This window comes from Artemia franciscana, chromosome 14, assembly GCF_032884065.1.
Source record: "Artemia franciscana chromosome 14, ASM3288406v1, whole genome shotgun sequence".
Classification (NCBI taxonomy): Eukaryota; Metazoa; Arthropoda; class Branchiopoda; order Anostraca; family Artemiidae; genus Artemia; species Artemia franciscana.
Window position 1 is genome coordinate 21,240,281 of NC_088876.1, and position 16,015 is coordinate 21,256,295.

The window sequence follows — 16,015 nt, forward strand, 5'->3', positions numbered from 1 at the left end:
TTTTTCCCACGAAGTTTCGTCCCAATCCCTCCAATCTAAGCGTTTTCCATGATTTTAGGTTCCCCACCCCAAACTTCCCCCAATGTCACCAGATCACCAGTGTTTTCCAAGTTTTAGGTTCCCCCTACCAACTCCCCCCCCAATGTCACCAGATCCGGTCGGGTTTAAATAAGAGCTCTGAGACACGATATCCTTCTAAACATCAAATTTCATTGAGATCCGATCACCCGTTCGTAAGTTAAAAATACCTCATTTTTTTCTAATTTGTCATAATTATCCCCCCAACTACCCCAAAGAGAGCGGATCCGTTCCGGTTATGTCAATCATGTATCTAGGACTTATGCTTAATATTCCCACCAAGTTTCATCCCGATCCCTCCACTCTAAGTTTTTTCCAAGTTTTAGGTTTCCCCCTCCCAACTTCCCCCCCCCAATGTCACCAGATCTGGTCGAGATTTAAAATAAGAGCTCTAAGACACTATATCCTTCTAAATATCAAATTTCATTGAGATACGATCACCCGTTCGTAAGTTAAAAATACCTCATTTTTTTAATTTTTCAAAATTACCCCTCCCCCCAACCACCCAAAAGAGAGCGGATCCGTTCCGGTTATGTCAATCATGTATCTAGGACTTGTGCTTGTTTTTCCCACCAAGTTTCATCCCGATCCCTCCACTCTAAGTGTTTTCCAAGATTTTAGGTTTCCCCCTCCCATATCCCCCCCCAATGTCACCAGATCCGGTCGGGATTTAAAATAAAAGCTCTGAGACACGATATCCTTCCAAACATCAAATTTCATTAAGATCTGATCAACAGTTCGTAAGTTAAAAACACTTCTATTTTTCTATTTTTTCCGAATTAACCGGCCCCCACTCCCACCTCCCAGATGGTCAAATTGGGAAAACGACTATTTCTGATTTAAGCTAGTCCCGTCCCTGATACGCATGCCAAATTTCGTCGTCCTAGCTTACCTGGAACTGCCTAAAGTAGCAAAGCTGGGACCCACAGACCGACAGACCGACAGAATTGGCGATTGCTATAGATAGATAGATAGATAATATATATATATATATATATATATATATATATATATATATATATATATATATATATATATATATATATATATATATATATATATATATATATATATATATATATATATATATATATATATAGAAAATCTTTCTCCGGGCATTTCCGGAGAAAATGATCCAAGTCTTCATCATCATCTTTACAAAGAGGACAAAGATACCGCCTATCAGGACCAACTATCATTTTATTTTTGTCGAACGTTTTTTGTCTGTTCTGGATTGGAAGACAATTTGCCCTAATCTGAATCCAACGACATAGAATCATAGCCGGTAAATTAAGTTTAAAATAAACTTCCTCCCCAAAACTAGGTTTTGCCTGATTATAATGTTGTAGGGTTGTAGAATCAAGAACCAGCCCTTGCCAATGCTGAATTTCCTGACTCTCTAATATAAATCGTACCTGGCTTTCTAAATTTGTTGGTACATCGCGAGAGCAAAGACCATTACTCCATAAATAAGGCATTCCTACTTTTTCTAGTAATGATTTAATTTGGGATGGCCACGAGGTTTTTAAACCACATTTCAACATCTCTTCATATGCTACTCTTACTAGTCTATCTTCATTACTCTTAGTTAACTTCAACCAGAATCTATATGTCACTTGGTTAATACCAAGTGCCATAAAAACGACAGAAATTAGACAAAACACTACTTTTGATACCTTTTCATTTTGTTCTCACAGATAACAAGGCCCATGAAAGATCCATGAAAAATAATATTTATGAAACTCACTAATCTTCTACACCAGTTCTAAGGAAATTTCATGAATCAGCGATTTCATTGTCATACGTACTGATTTTAATTTTCATCAATAGAAGCGCCCAGTTTAAGCATTCCTTGTTCTTACGCCAGCCTGCAGGTAAGAAAAGTTAAGAACGTTAAACCAAAAGATGCTGAATAAATAAAACTGAAATTCGGAAAAAAACATTTGCTCGCCTTTATATAGAAAAGAAAGAGAATGAGTCCGTCAATTCGGTGGCCGGCCTTTACCACCCCCCGGCGATTAGCCCCCGCAGAAAATACCCCCACCCCCAAGGAAACCCCCAGCCCCGAGAAAAACCCTCGTAAAATACACCCCACGGAAAATAGACCCATCCTGTAAGTACCTCCCCAGTGGAAATTAAGGCTTTCCAGATTTGAGAATTTTATTGAGTTTTTTTTCGTAGGGGGAAGGAATTTCGGTGCCTGTGCATTATGCACCACTCACTCAATTTTACACTGTGAAAAACTCAAGAACAAACCGGTTTTTTCGTTAGTTTTTTCGTTACTTTATAAACAAATTTGGGCTATATATTTGCACACTAGGAGGAAGGGGGTAAAGTATAGCGGGTCTGCATTCAAAATGTGTTAGGTACAATTATCCTGCATATTACGAAGTAAGAATTGTTTTTTGACTTCAAACTATCCAAATGCTTTACACAACTCCCCCTCTTATGAGCAAATATATAGCTCAAATTATATATTTCCCATATATTCTGTCACTTGTCTTTGTCTTGTCACGCGCTAAGCTGAAAGAAACTAACGGAGAAACCGGTTTGTTCTCGACTTTTAAACAGCACAAATTTGAGTGGCGCGTAATAAACAACTACCAATATTTCTTCCCCCCTACGGAAACTAAAAAAAAAACTCTTCAAATTTGGAAATCCTTATTTTCCACAGGGGAAGGGGTATTTTCCAGGGGGATATTTTCCTCAGGGGGACGTATTATCTGCCGGGGGGGGTATTTTCTGCGGGGATGTATAATTCCTACCATAAGGCCATCTAGCAGAAAGGGTTATCAGGTCTCATCCGAACTTGTTCGGAAGTAAAGAGTATTTATCATGGTTACAGCGGTTGCTGCAACCTAGTAAAGAGCGAACCACAGCCCATAGTAACCAAAAGTGAAAAAAAAAATAGAGAAAAACTCCTTAGTGAAAAAAATACCATATGATACTGAATGGTAATTATTATTTCGGTTCGTCTTAAAAGTAAAAGTTTATTGCGAAAAGAAATTCATGGTAATTAAAAAAAACTTAAAAACCCTTGAAAATGGCGCCAACCTAAAATGGAAATTGTATCATTGGAATCAGCATGGTCGAAAATCTTGAATAGGGAAATTACAGTCCCACTCCTTGAACAGTAAGGAAAATCATTTTTGCATCGGTAGCACTGATCTGTCTCCTATTTTTTTTTTTTTTTTTTCAGCAGGCCTAGCGGGCTAGCAAAACACCATTGAGAGATGCTTAATGGCTTATTCAAAAGCTATTTCTCATATCTACGAGCTTTCTATAAATTCCACCATGAGCAAGTGCCACATGGCACTTGCAGATGACACTTTTTGAGCCATTTCTGAAGGGGTGACACTAGCAGGATTCCAGAATATCGGAGACAGATTTTTTATAGCTCATATAAAAGGTATTGCTCATGCCTGCGTCCTTCATATAAATTCCGCCACCAATAAGTTCCAAATGGTACTAAAAACGGGACTTTCGGCGCCGTGCCTCAAGTAGAAAAGCTGGGGCTAGTGGGCTACCAGAACTTTTAAAGAGTTATTTTTAATGACTCATTTGAAAGCTATTGCTCTTATTTACGTAATGTTTATCAACTCTACCATTCGTAAGTTTGATATGACACTAAAAAATACTTTTGGTGTCACTTCTTAAGTAGAAAAGTTTGGAAGTATAAAACGATATCATTGTAATAATTATTGCCCAAAATCATTAGATGGAGTTCTGCATGAACACCTCCCGTATGCTCCTCTTCTAAGCCTCTTTAACAAGCCACGTAATCAAACAGTTCGTGGTAACGAACTGTAATAAGGAGCGACCCGGCTCAATAGTAACCAAAACTCTAAAAAATGGAATTTTGGTACCAATAGCTACATCAAAAGAATCGAATTTTAATGCTGATTTTAAATATATAGGTTTCATCAAGTTTAGTCTTACCCATCAAAGTTACGAGCCTGAGAAAATTTGCGTTATTTTGGAAAATAGGGGAAACACCCCCTAAAAGTCATAGAATTTTAACAAAAATCACACCATCAGATTCAGCATATCAGAGTTTGAAACTGTAGAAGTTTCAAGCTCCTATCTATAAAAATGTGGAATTTTATATTTTTTTGCCAGAATGCAGATCACGGATGCGTGTTTATTTGTTTTTTTTGTTTTTTTTTTTTTTTTTCCCAGGGGTGATCGTATCGACCCAGTTGTCCTAGAATGTTGCGAGAGGGCTCATTCTAACGGAAATGAAAAGTTCTAGTGCCCTTTTTAAGTGACCAAAAAAATTGGAGGGCATCTAGGCCCCCTCCCACACTAATTATTTTCCCAAAGTCAACGGATCAAAATTCTGAGATAGCCATTTTATTCAACGTAGTCGAAAAACCTTATAACTATGTCTTTGGGGACGACTTACTTCCCCACAGTCTCCGTGGGAGGGGTTACAAGTTCAAAACTTTGACCAGTGCTTACATATAGTAATGGTTATTGGGAAGTGTACAGGCGTTTTCAGGACGATTTTTTTGGTTGGAGGCAGGGGTTGAGAAGGGGGGGATATGCTGGGGGAACTTTCCATCGAGGAATTTGTCATGGGGGAAGAAAATTTCCATGAAGGGAGCGCAGGATTTACTAGCATTACTTAAAAAAAAATAATGAAAAAATGAATATGAAAAAGTTTTTTTTTCAGCTGGAAGTAAGCAGCAGTATTAAAACTTAAAACGAACAGAAATTATTACCCATATGAGGGGCTCAGCTCCTCCTAATACCTCGCTCTTTACGCTAAAGTATTTTTAGTAATTTCAACTATTTATTCTGCTGCTTTTGTGATTCAGGGGTCATTCTTAATGAATTGGGACAAAATTAAGCTTTAGTGTAAAGAGCGAGGTACCGACGAGGGGGCGAACCCCCTCATATCTATCTATCTTCTATATATATAAAAATAAGTTGTTTGTTTGTGTGTCTGTCGACTGACGTCATTATAAGGATTGAGCTGTATGTCGTCAGGAAGTTGTTTGTCGACTGACGTCATGTTTGTCAACTGATGAAATTACAGACCGGGACACCAGGACACAAATGACGACCGGGACACCGGGACACAGGGAATATAAATGACGACCGGGACACTCAAAGAGAAATTACAGACTGGGACACCGGGACACAAATCACGACCGGGACACAGGGAATATAAATGAAGACCGCGACACAGGGACACAACTACAACGGGAACACCGGGGGGATATATAAATGACCGCCGGGACACAGGGAATGTTCGAAGAGAAATTACAGACCGGGACACAAATGACGACCGGGACACAGGGAATATAAATGACGACCGGGACACAGGGACACAACTACAACGGGGACGCCGTGGGGCACAGGGGGATATATTAATGACGACGGGGACACAGGGAATGTTCGATTAGCAATCACCATCAACCATTTTTTATTTATTTATTAAGTTACAAAGACCAACACATCAAATCATTTCCCGCTTGGGTTTTTTTTTTTCAATCACGGTTTGGCCCGTTATGTGATTATTTTGAACATAAGATAATTTCACTGATTTTATAAATGCGATGCACTCATTTTCAAAGCATGTCCAGGGGAGGTATTTTGTCAAGCATGTTGATTCAAAAGGGAATAGAGGTTATCTAGTTCATGGTTTATAGCGACATGCTTAGCAGATCACTAAATCCATACCCAAACAAATGGCATATATTTTGTCAATTAATAAACAATTTTGGCAAATTTTGTCAAATTAAATAAACAATTTGGAACTATTTCAATCTTTAATATCTTGTCGCTAAGGCATCTTTCAGAAGAGATCATCGCATAATTTCATATCGTTAAGATATATTTCACCAAACTCAGTAGGGAGTAAAAACTCGTGTCCTAGTTGTGCCTTTCAGAAATTTGAACGCACCTTAATGTGGAGGGGAGACTAGGAGATGATCGTCCCCTAAATTCTTGTTATCAGCACGTCTACCGAAAGAGGATGTCGGTTAACAAAAAAAAAATAAACTCGGTGAGATAAACTCGGTGTTTGATGTTATTTGGGAGGAGTTTCTATATTCTTATCAGCATCTACCACAAGGAGCTGCTAAATAAGAATTTATCGGAAGAAAGAACTTGCGTCATGCTTCTTCTTCTTCGGTGTTTCAGGCAGGGCGTAGCACCAGTATTTTTATTGGGGGGAGGGCAAACATTTTATTCGAGCGCTATTGATGAAAAGTTACCATTTACCGAAGACGTTACTAGGTCATATTCAAGATATTACACAATACATAATAAACATAAAATTAAGTACTGGTGATCAAGCTTTTGCTACGATTATCAGCAATGAGTTGCTGCAGTAAATATATAAGTTTAAAAAAATATAGCATAGTTTAAAAAAAGCTATTGCGTGGGCTAAGGTGAATTTCATATTCATTCTGCTTTTTTCAGAAGACTTCACCACTAATGTTGCAGAACCTAAGCCCCCTCCACTTCCCCAACTCCCCGTCCCAGCACAGGATACTCTATCATATAGTTGAACCAAGCAACATTCTAATAGCCCCGTATTTTGTGCTATCAGTTGCACGCAATTTTGAACAGATTTTGACTCTGTAAGATTAAATTTTTTATGCTAAGCTTTTACTATACGTGATTCATTGAAATATTATTATGACTTTTGATTAAAGTGATTTGCTAGTGGGTTCGCTGATTTACATTAATAAATACGATTTAAATACGCGGGCCCCATAAAGCAAAAGCAAAAATACAGGAGTTTTATAACATATAATTCCAAGTCTAATATTATATCGTAACATGAATCTTATGATATTTCAAAATTAGATGAATTTACATAAAAAATGAACCTACAATACACACAGACTTGTTACGAAAATTGTAGTCGTCTGTGTTCTCTCTTTCTATTGCTAACAGTGCAACTGAAGATAATCTTTCTTGCCCCATGGTGTTGTGGCAGTACGTCTTCAACCGTCGAAGGCAAGAAAATAGTCTTTCACATGACGCAAAATTCATAGGAATAGTGAAGTACTGTTTAAATAGATCAAATATCAGAGGAAACACGTGGTTCAAGGGTTTTTTAGCACCTACTTTCAATCTCTGTAGTTAGAACATCAATGTAGTTAGAACAGGATACAACACTTTATTTTTGAAAAACTCTTGCGTTGTCTCATATAGAACTATTTCACTGGAAAATTTAATTTACTTTAATTTTTTTTATTTATTTAAAATAAAATTTACTTTAATTTAATTTACATTTAAAATTTTAATTTACTTTTTTTTTTATTTAATTTTACTGGAAATTTATGTTTCCGGGGCAATTCAGGACCTCTAAAGCCACATTTATTAGCTAATTCTGAGCTGTGAAGGCAATCATAAACTGCCATATGACGCCCACAATGTGTACTCTTGTAAAACAAAACTTGCTTTTTTTAATATTTATCTTTAATATCTTAAATATTTAATATATTTTTATTTAATTTCACGGGTTGAAACAAGAATGACGCAAGGCAGAATGCACGGGAAATTTATAATTTGGTTATACATTAGCACACTAGGGGGTGGGGGCTTTGTGCAAACTATGGTGCAGTTGCAGTCAAAATGTATTAACTAAAATTATTCCATACATTATGAAGTAGGTCTAAGAATTTTTTTTTTGCATATTTCCTTCTCAACCGCCTAAATTCTATACGTACCCTATAAAAGATTTAAGGAGGGGGGCAATTTTTTCTTCTTTTTTTCCATGAAAATACCAAAGAAAAAAGTTATTTTTGAAATCTAGGGATGGGTGGAAATCCAGGAAGCCATTCAATACTCGGGATTTTAGGTTCTTAGATCTCTGTAGTTCTAAATTCTTTCGGCCCTGTCCTATGGGATAGCCTAAAATAGTCGGACTTGTTTCTCACTATAAAGTATTTCAAGCACTAGACCTGCCAACGCGAGGAAAATTCTTCCTGGTTGATGTTACGCTGAGCTTGTATAAGAAGTAGATGACCTATTTCCTTGATGATAAGACTTCAAAGGTGGTATATCTGTATAAATATTAACGAGGAAGCACAATGGACCACTGTTTTTTTTTTTTTTTTTTTTTTTTTTTGCGTTTTTAACATTAAAAACGAACTGGGATCAATTAAAAAAAATTATCTGGTCGAAGTAAAGAGCGAATTTGAAGCTTAAAACAAGCAACAGTTTTAAAGTCACTTAATGAATTATAGTTTTTCTCCAAATTATAGGGGGGGGGGGTCAAGTACCCTCAAACGAAGCCACTGGTTTCAGGACCAATTCCGCCTCAGTAGGAAAAGTGAAGGGTTGTAATCAGGACATGCACCAGGACAGCTTGCTGGATTTCAAGACAATTTTTTCGAAAATAAGACATGATTTCCAAGTTGTATGTTTTTGGGGTTTGAATCATGATCATACGGGTGCAGGGGGATTGTGTGTCTGATGTCTTACTATCAAGACATCTATGAGATAAGGTTGTTTTGTCTCAAACAGATTGGTTATGAAATAACAATTGATGTCCATGGTTTCTGTTCTTGCCGCTCAGGACCAATCGTAATTCTGTGAAGGGGGCGGTTGAAACTTAGGGACAACAATATTCTATATATAAAACAGAGGTTGTTGTATGAACCAAACTCATAGATTTGTGTTTTTACGATACACATGTGATCCAATATCTGTGGAACAAGGCGGGATATTAAATTATCCTATTATCAAATTATTTACTAAGCAGAATGATAGAATATATTCAACAAAACCCTGTCAATACTTTTAGTTAGGTCTTTGAAATGCGTACTTAATTGCCATGTATGGCGGAAGGGCTGTATTTCTGTCATTGACGTCAATAAAAAGGGCCAATTGAGTTTCAGAAATTAAATTTGGTTAGGATTAGCAGCTAGAATTTTTATTGCGTCTTTAAAGCGTTTTAGTCTGATCCAATTGAGGTTGTCACTTGTGTTGCTAAGCAACTATAACCCGTGGGTTACCAAAGCTACAGGACTTGGCGGAACCTCTGTACCGCATGGTAAACCTCACATTGAACATTACATAATACTTAGTAGTCAAGCAATACTTAATATTTAACCCTGAAAGAACACTGAAATCGACATCTTAAAAGCTTCTTTACAGTAAAAGTAAAATAATGATTTATTTCAATAGCCATTTTTGTGTTAATAAAAGATGATAATGGACATGGAAATCGCTGTTTAAAGATTCCTGTAAAATTTGCCGGTATTTTCAAAAAAAAAAAACAGTTCGAGAAAAAAAAAGGTTATCCATAGAGCGAACATGAGCTGATATGAATGTGAAAGAACAAGATGCAGCGAAGGCAACATTTATGTCAAAAATAAATATTTGATACTGCTCAATTGTGGCTTATGTCAAAACAAGTGCTCAAGTGCTCACTGTCTTAACAGCATCGCAAAAATACGAAAAAGAGAGACTATCTGAGCGGAAGAAAATTCTTCCGTTTTTGCAAATATCTTCTGGAATTGCCGCTCTAGACTACAAACCGATACATTTCGAGTAGATATGGTGTTTTCGATATTTTATGAAAAATAGACCAGCTTGTGAATAGGTTCCACAAGCACCGAGAAAGTACTGTCGACTTTACACTTGATTCGTTAGCTTAATCGTGTTGCTTAAGTAGCTGAGATGTTATTTCTTTTTTTTTAGTTTTTTCTTGTTTATCATTTCTATTTTTATTTTCTTTATTTTTGTACTCCCCTAAGTACATTTTGTGCGTGTGAAGAGGGTTTAAATAAATTATTATTACTATATTATTCAGGTTGTGGGGCAGTAAAGCTAGAATTCCTCATATAAGGGACTGAATCTAATTAACTTAAAAAAAACTAAGTTTTTCTGAGAGAAGTAAAGAGGGAAGTTCAAACCTAAAACAACCAAAAATTATTGCTTCACAGCCTATCCAACATCAAACAGTTCGTGGTAACAAACTGTAGTAAGGAGCGACTCGGCTCAATAGTAACCAAAACTCTAAAAAACGAAATTTTGATACCAATAGTCACATCAAAAGAATCACATTTTAATGCTGACTTTAAATATATAAGTTTCATCAAGTTTATTCTTACTCATCAAAAGTTAGGAGCCTGAGAAAATTTGCCCTCTTTTAGAAAATAGGGAGAAACACCCCCAAAAAGTCATAGAATCTTAACGAAAATCCCACCATCAGATTCAGCGTATCAGAGAACCCTAATGTACAAGTTCCTAGCTCCTATCTACAAAAATGTGGAATTTTGTATTTTGTGCCAGAAGACAAATCACGGATGCGTGTTTATTTGTTTGTTTTTTTTTTTTTTTTTTTTCTTCTTCCCAGGGGTGATCCTATCGACCCAGTGGTCCTAGAATTTTGCGAGAGGGCTCATTCGAACGGAAATGAAAAGTTCTAGTGCCCTTTTTAAGTGACCAAAAAAATTGGAGGGCACCTAGGCCCGCTCTCACGCTCATTTTTTTCCCAGAGTCGTCGGATAAAAATTGTAAGATAGTCATTTTATTCAACATAGTCGAAAAACTTTATAACTATGTGTTTGAGGACGACTTACTCCCCCACAGTCCCCGTGGGAGGGGCTGCAAGTTACAAACTTTGACCAGTGTTTGCATATAGTAATGATTATTGAGAATTGTACAGACGTTTTCAGGGGGATTTTTTGGTTGAGAAGAGGGGTTGAGAAGAGGGGTTATTTGGGGGAAACTTTCCATGGAGGGATTTTTCAGGGGGGAAGAAGATTTCCATGAAGGGGTCGCAGCCTTTTCTAACATTATTTGAAAAAACAATGAAAAAATAAATATTAAAAAGTTTTTTTTTCAACTGAAAGTAAGGAGTAGCATTACAACTTAAAACGAACAGAAAATATTACGCATATAAGGGGTTCACCTCCTCCTAATAACTGACTCTTTACGCTAAAGTATTTTCAATAATTTCAACTATTTATTCTACGGCCTTTGTGATTCAGGGGACAAAATTTAAGCTTTAGTGTAAAGAGCGAGGTATTGATGAGTGGGCGAACCCTCTCATATACGTAATAAAAACATAGGAATATAGAGATTTGTTGCGTAAGCTAATTCGTAAGTTACGTATATCTTTTACTAATGAAAACGCTCGTAAAGAAAATTAAAAGTTCTAGTTGCCTTTTTAAATACCCGAAAAATTGGAGGACAACTGGGCCTCCTCACCCCCCCCCCCCCTTTTTTTTCTCATAATCATTCAATCAAAACTATGGGAAAGACATTTAGCCAAATAAATAAATATACAGATTTCGCTTTAATTATTCATCTGTGGAGAGCCGAAATCAAAACATAGATTAACTAAAAAACGTTCAGAAATTAAATAAAAAAAAAGTTTCTTTAACTGAAAGTAAGGAGTGTCATTAAAACTTAAAACGAACAGAAATTACCCCGTATATGAAAACGGCTGTTCCCTCTTCAACGCCCTGCTCTTTACGCTAAAGTTTATACTGTTTTAAAAAGTAGAGTTGAGAGAAAGAGTCTAACTTTAGCGCAAAGACCAGGGCGTTGAAGAGGGAACAGCCTCTTTCATATACGGGATAATTTCTGTTCGTTTTAAGTTTTAATGTCGCTCCTTACTTCCAGTTAAAAAAAAAAAAATTATTTAATATATCGCCAAAACCCGTGCAAATAAACCAGCTGATGATATTTTCCTATGTTTGTATGATTATGGAAAAGAAGGGCTTTACTGAAAATACTGATTTAATTTACTGTTGGAGTATCAATTACCTAATTGGCAAGACAAAGGGTATGTTATCCTTGTCATTGGTGGCACGACTTTTGCAAGGATTTCTTTTTTTCTTTTGTTAATATCCCTGTCTATGGTTGTACTCCAAACCAGAATTTTGATGAAATGGGATCAACAAATTTTATACTGATTAAAAAAAAACAGAGAAGACAAAAAAAAAATAGCAAAGGAGGCTAGGAAAATGAACAAACAAAAATGAAATATAGAGAATAATTGATTAAAAAAAAAACAAATCAAATTCTTTATAGTCATATAGAGGAGAAACGACTTTTAGATTACATTTCGTTGTGAGTTATCAAGTTCAAGATCGAGTCTTTTACCCTTTTGTTTGCTCACTTTCATGTTTGGAACCGTTTATACAAAGAAAGGAAATGCCGCGGAGTTACATGGATATAGAGAATGCCAAAAGCACTAATATCCAGATTCATGAGACAAAGATCTACCTCTTATTTCAACTGTAGATATCTGCAAAGTATGACTAGTCAATGATATATCTTTCTCGGCAAGAGCGGGGGACGAATTTTCTGACTGACTGACCTTTTTTATAACTACTTTCTCGATCTTAATTCATAATTTGGTTAAATCGCGGCGAAACGGCATGCTGATGAAAATGTTAGCAAAAATAATGAATTTTTATAGGTTTTGAGAGTCCAGGGTGGAAGAATAAGTTTAAAATTTAATAGTAAGAAGACTGGGTTGTTAAAACTAGGAACATATGAAGGTGAAGAAATGATGTTGGGCAAAGAGAAGATTAATCAAGTAGACACCTTCACTTACCTAAGTACTATTATTAGTAAAGACGGCAGGTGCAGTGAGGATACAAATAGAATAGTTAAGGCCCAGATTTTTTTCACAGTCGAAAAAGCTTGGAAGAATAGGAAGATAAGTGTGGAAACCAAGATTAGGATATTGGAAGATACAGTGATTACAGTGGTCAGGTGTAATCACTGTATCTTTGTAATCTCTGAGGCGTGGGTGCTCCAAAAAAACGGAGAAAGATTTGCTATATATTTTCCAGAGAAATAGCCTACGGATTGTTTGGGTACCCAACTGACTGACCGTATCTCAAACGGTAAGCTGTAACAAAAATGAGGTTAAATCCCGCTTTCTAGGGCTATAATAGGAGAAAGGTTGAGATGGCTAGGACGCGTTCTGCGGATGAAGGATGACAGATTCCCAAGATAATCCTTGTCGGCCAACCAACTAGGGCAAAATGAAAAGTAGGTCGTCACTGAATGGGATGGGAAAAATTCGTAAGGAAAGATTCAAGGTGAATGGAAACTTCTTTGGAGAGTGTAAAGAGGGAGGTTCTGAATTTATTAGGATGGGGTAGGAGCGCACGTAGCTGTATTGGCCTCAGGCGGCTTGGTGCTGCACTGAGTTGGTAGTAATAGTAGTAGCCTAATAGAAATGGCTATGTTACGGCTAAACATCTGGTAAAACCCCCCTCCCCCCACCACCATGTATAAGACACTACGGAATGTCTACGTAATGACTTCAGGCGCAAGCCTATTGCTTAAGTTTTCGTAAAATTAGATAACAACATTAATATCTATAAACATTTTAAAATATATTCAACTACTTACTATTATTGCTTAGATTTTTAAAGGAATGGATTATATCCTTTCAGTCGTAAAAAAGAAAAAAAAACTTTCGCCAAAACATCTATCAAAATTAGAATCTTTCAAATCCAAGCTTTCCTTTAAAAAGTTTCCAGTCAAACGCATGCGTTTTGTGCTCTTATCGACTCCATGAAAAGATAAGGGGACAGACGTATTTTCACAGCTAGAGCGTCAAATGCTATTTCTTAGATGGCTCTCACGCATGTTTGCCAGACAACTGTTATTCAGTCACAGAACGATGTCTTAGGAATTCACCAGCATTAGTTCTAGATCTGTTCCAGTTTCGCTCTTAAACCTGCTTGTGTTTAGTTCAGGCTCTAAGATCTGGGAGCATTGTAAATTAGAAAATAAATACATAGAGACCAGACGTAGACTGTGGAGGGAAACAATATCGTTATAAAGACAGAAAACTAAGAAGACGTTTCTGCCCATATAAGAAATTATTTTCTGGATTGGTGGCAACCATGTTCCCATAACTTTATGAGATAAGAACATCTGTTGGAAGAATTAGCATGGAATAATTAAGCTAAACCACCGCTGCATAATAATAATGTACGATGTCAAGCTGTTGTTTGTTCTAGGAGAACCTGTGACGAATGGGCACTTTTATTTGGTTAGCCTAGTTCTACAATGTAAAAAAAAAACAAAAAAAAAAAACACACACACACACACACAATGCATTATGGAGCGGAAAGTGGCTAGATATGAGGCCTTTTATTCATTAAACCTCTGATAAGACTCATGGGAATGTTTCAATGCTTTTTAGTTTAGATTAAATCAACAATTTAACATGTTTAGTCACCTGAACGTGAGGAGCAACATCAAACTTAAAACAAACAAATTGTTTCATATATAGGGGCCCCCTTCCTCAAGTTTTGCTCTTTACGTAAAGTTTTTTAGTGCTTTAAAAAGCTACTTATTTCAAATAAACAGGCCTTGTATTTCGGGAGTCGTTCTCAAATGAATAGGCGAAGAAGCCAAACTATAACATAACAACGGGGTTTGAGGAAGGGGCACTCCTTCCCCTCGTACAAGGAATAATTGCTGTTCGCTTAAGTTTTAATGTTGCTCCTTAATTTCAATGGAATCTTTTTTTTGTTTAATTTCCAACCGTTTTTCAAATCATGGCGGGAAATCCACCCTCCCCCCTCTCTACAAAACGTTACCCTTAGAATCTATAAAAGTTCCTCCCTGCTTAAATTATCTCCCGCTGTGACATTCTCCCCGGGCCACTACCTCCTCGTTGAAGATTCCCCCTGACTGTTCGCCAAGGAAAATTCTTCTTACTTTAAGTTTAATGTTTTATTCAATTTCTGATCGTTCTTCAATCATTCTGGGAATTCCCCTTCCTGCGTGGAGCATTTTACCCGGAAAATCCCCTCTCTCCACCTTAGGAAGTTTCGATAAATTTTGGTGCTTTTCCCAGTAAAAAAAAAATTCACCTGGAAAATTCTCTGAGAAACTCCTCCCGCCCCCGCCTTTTGTCTGACAGAATATGCAAAATTTCACATTTCTTTCAAACAGTTCGTGGTAACGAACTGTAGTAAGGAGCGACGCGGCTCAATAGTAAACGAAACTCTAAAAAACGGAATTTCGATGCTAAAAGATATATAAAAAGAATCGGATTTTTATGCTGATTTTAAATATATAAATTTCATCAAATTTAGTCTTTGTCATCAAAAGTTACGAGCCTGAGAAAATTTGCCTTATTTTGGAAAATAGGGGGTAATACCCCCTAAAAGTAATAGGATCTTAACGAAAATCACACCATCGCATTCAGCGTATCAGAGAACCCGATTTAAAAAATTTCAAGGTACAACCTACAAAAATGTGGAATTTCGTATTTTTTGCCAGAAGACAAATCGCGGGTGCGTGTTCATTTATTTTTTTGTTTGTTTTTTTTTCCCAGGGGTCATCGTATCGACCAAGTCGTCCTAGAGTGCTGCAAGAGGGCTCATTCTAACGGAAATGAAAAGTTCTAGTGCCCTTTTTAAGTGACCAAAAAAATTGGAGGGCACCTAGGCCCCCTCCCACGCTCATTTTTTTCCCAAAGTCAACGGCTCCAAATTTTGAGATAGCCATTTTGTTCCGTATAGTCGAAAACCATAATAACTATGTCTTTGGGGATGACTTATCCCCCACAGCACCTGGGGGAGGGGCTGCGAGTTACAAACTTTGACCAATGTTTACATACAGTAATGGTTACTGGGAAGTGTACCGACGTTATCAGGGGGATTTTTTTGGTTTGGGTGTGGGGTTCAGGGGAGGGGGCTATATGGGAGGATCTTTCCTTGGAGGAATATTTCATGGGGGAAGAGAAATTCAATGAAAAGGGCGCAGGATTTTCTAGCATTACTATTAAAAAAAAACAAAAAAAAACAATGAAAATATAAACATGAAAAAGTTTTTCAATTGAAAGTAAGGAGAAGCGTTAAAACTTAAAACGAACAGAGATTATTACACATATGAGGGGTCCTAAAAATACTTTAGCATAAAGAGCGAGGTATTTAGGAGGAGATAAATACTTCGCTCTTTATGCTAAATTTTTTTA

The 16,015-nt window shown here is 36.8% G+C and overlaps 1 long non-coding RNA gene across 1 annotated transcript in view; it reads right to left on the reverse strand.

The window, feature by feature from the left end:
* LOC136035444 (uncharacterized) overlaps nucleotides 1-13,646 on the reverse strand; it is a 67,405-nt gene extending 53,759 nt beyond the window's left edge. Inside the window, exon 1 of the long non-coding RNA XR_010619423.1 lies at nucleotides 13,429-13,646. This is a non-coding gene — a long non-coding RNA (uncharacterized LOC136035444). The remainder of the gene's footprint in view (nucleotides 1-13,428) is intronic.
* Nucleotides 13,647-16,015: the final 2,369 nt, after the last annotated feature.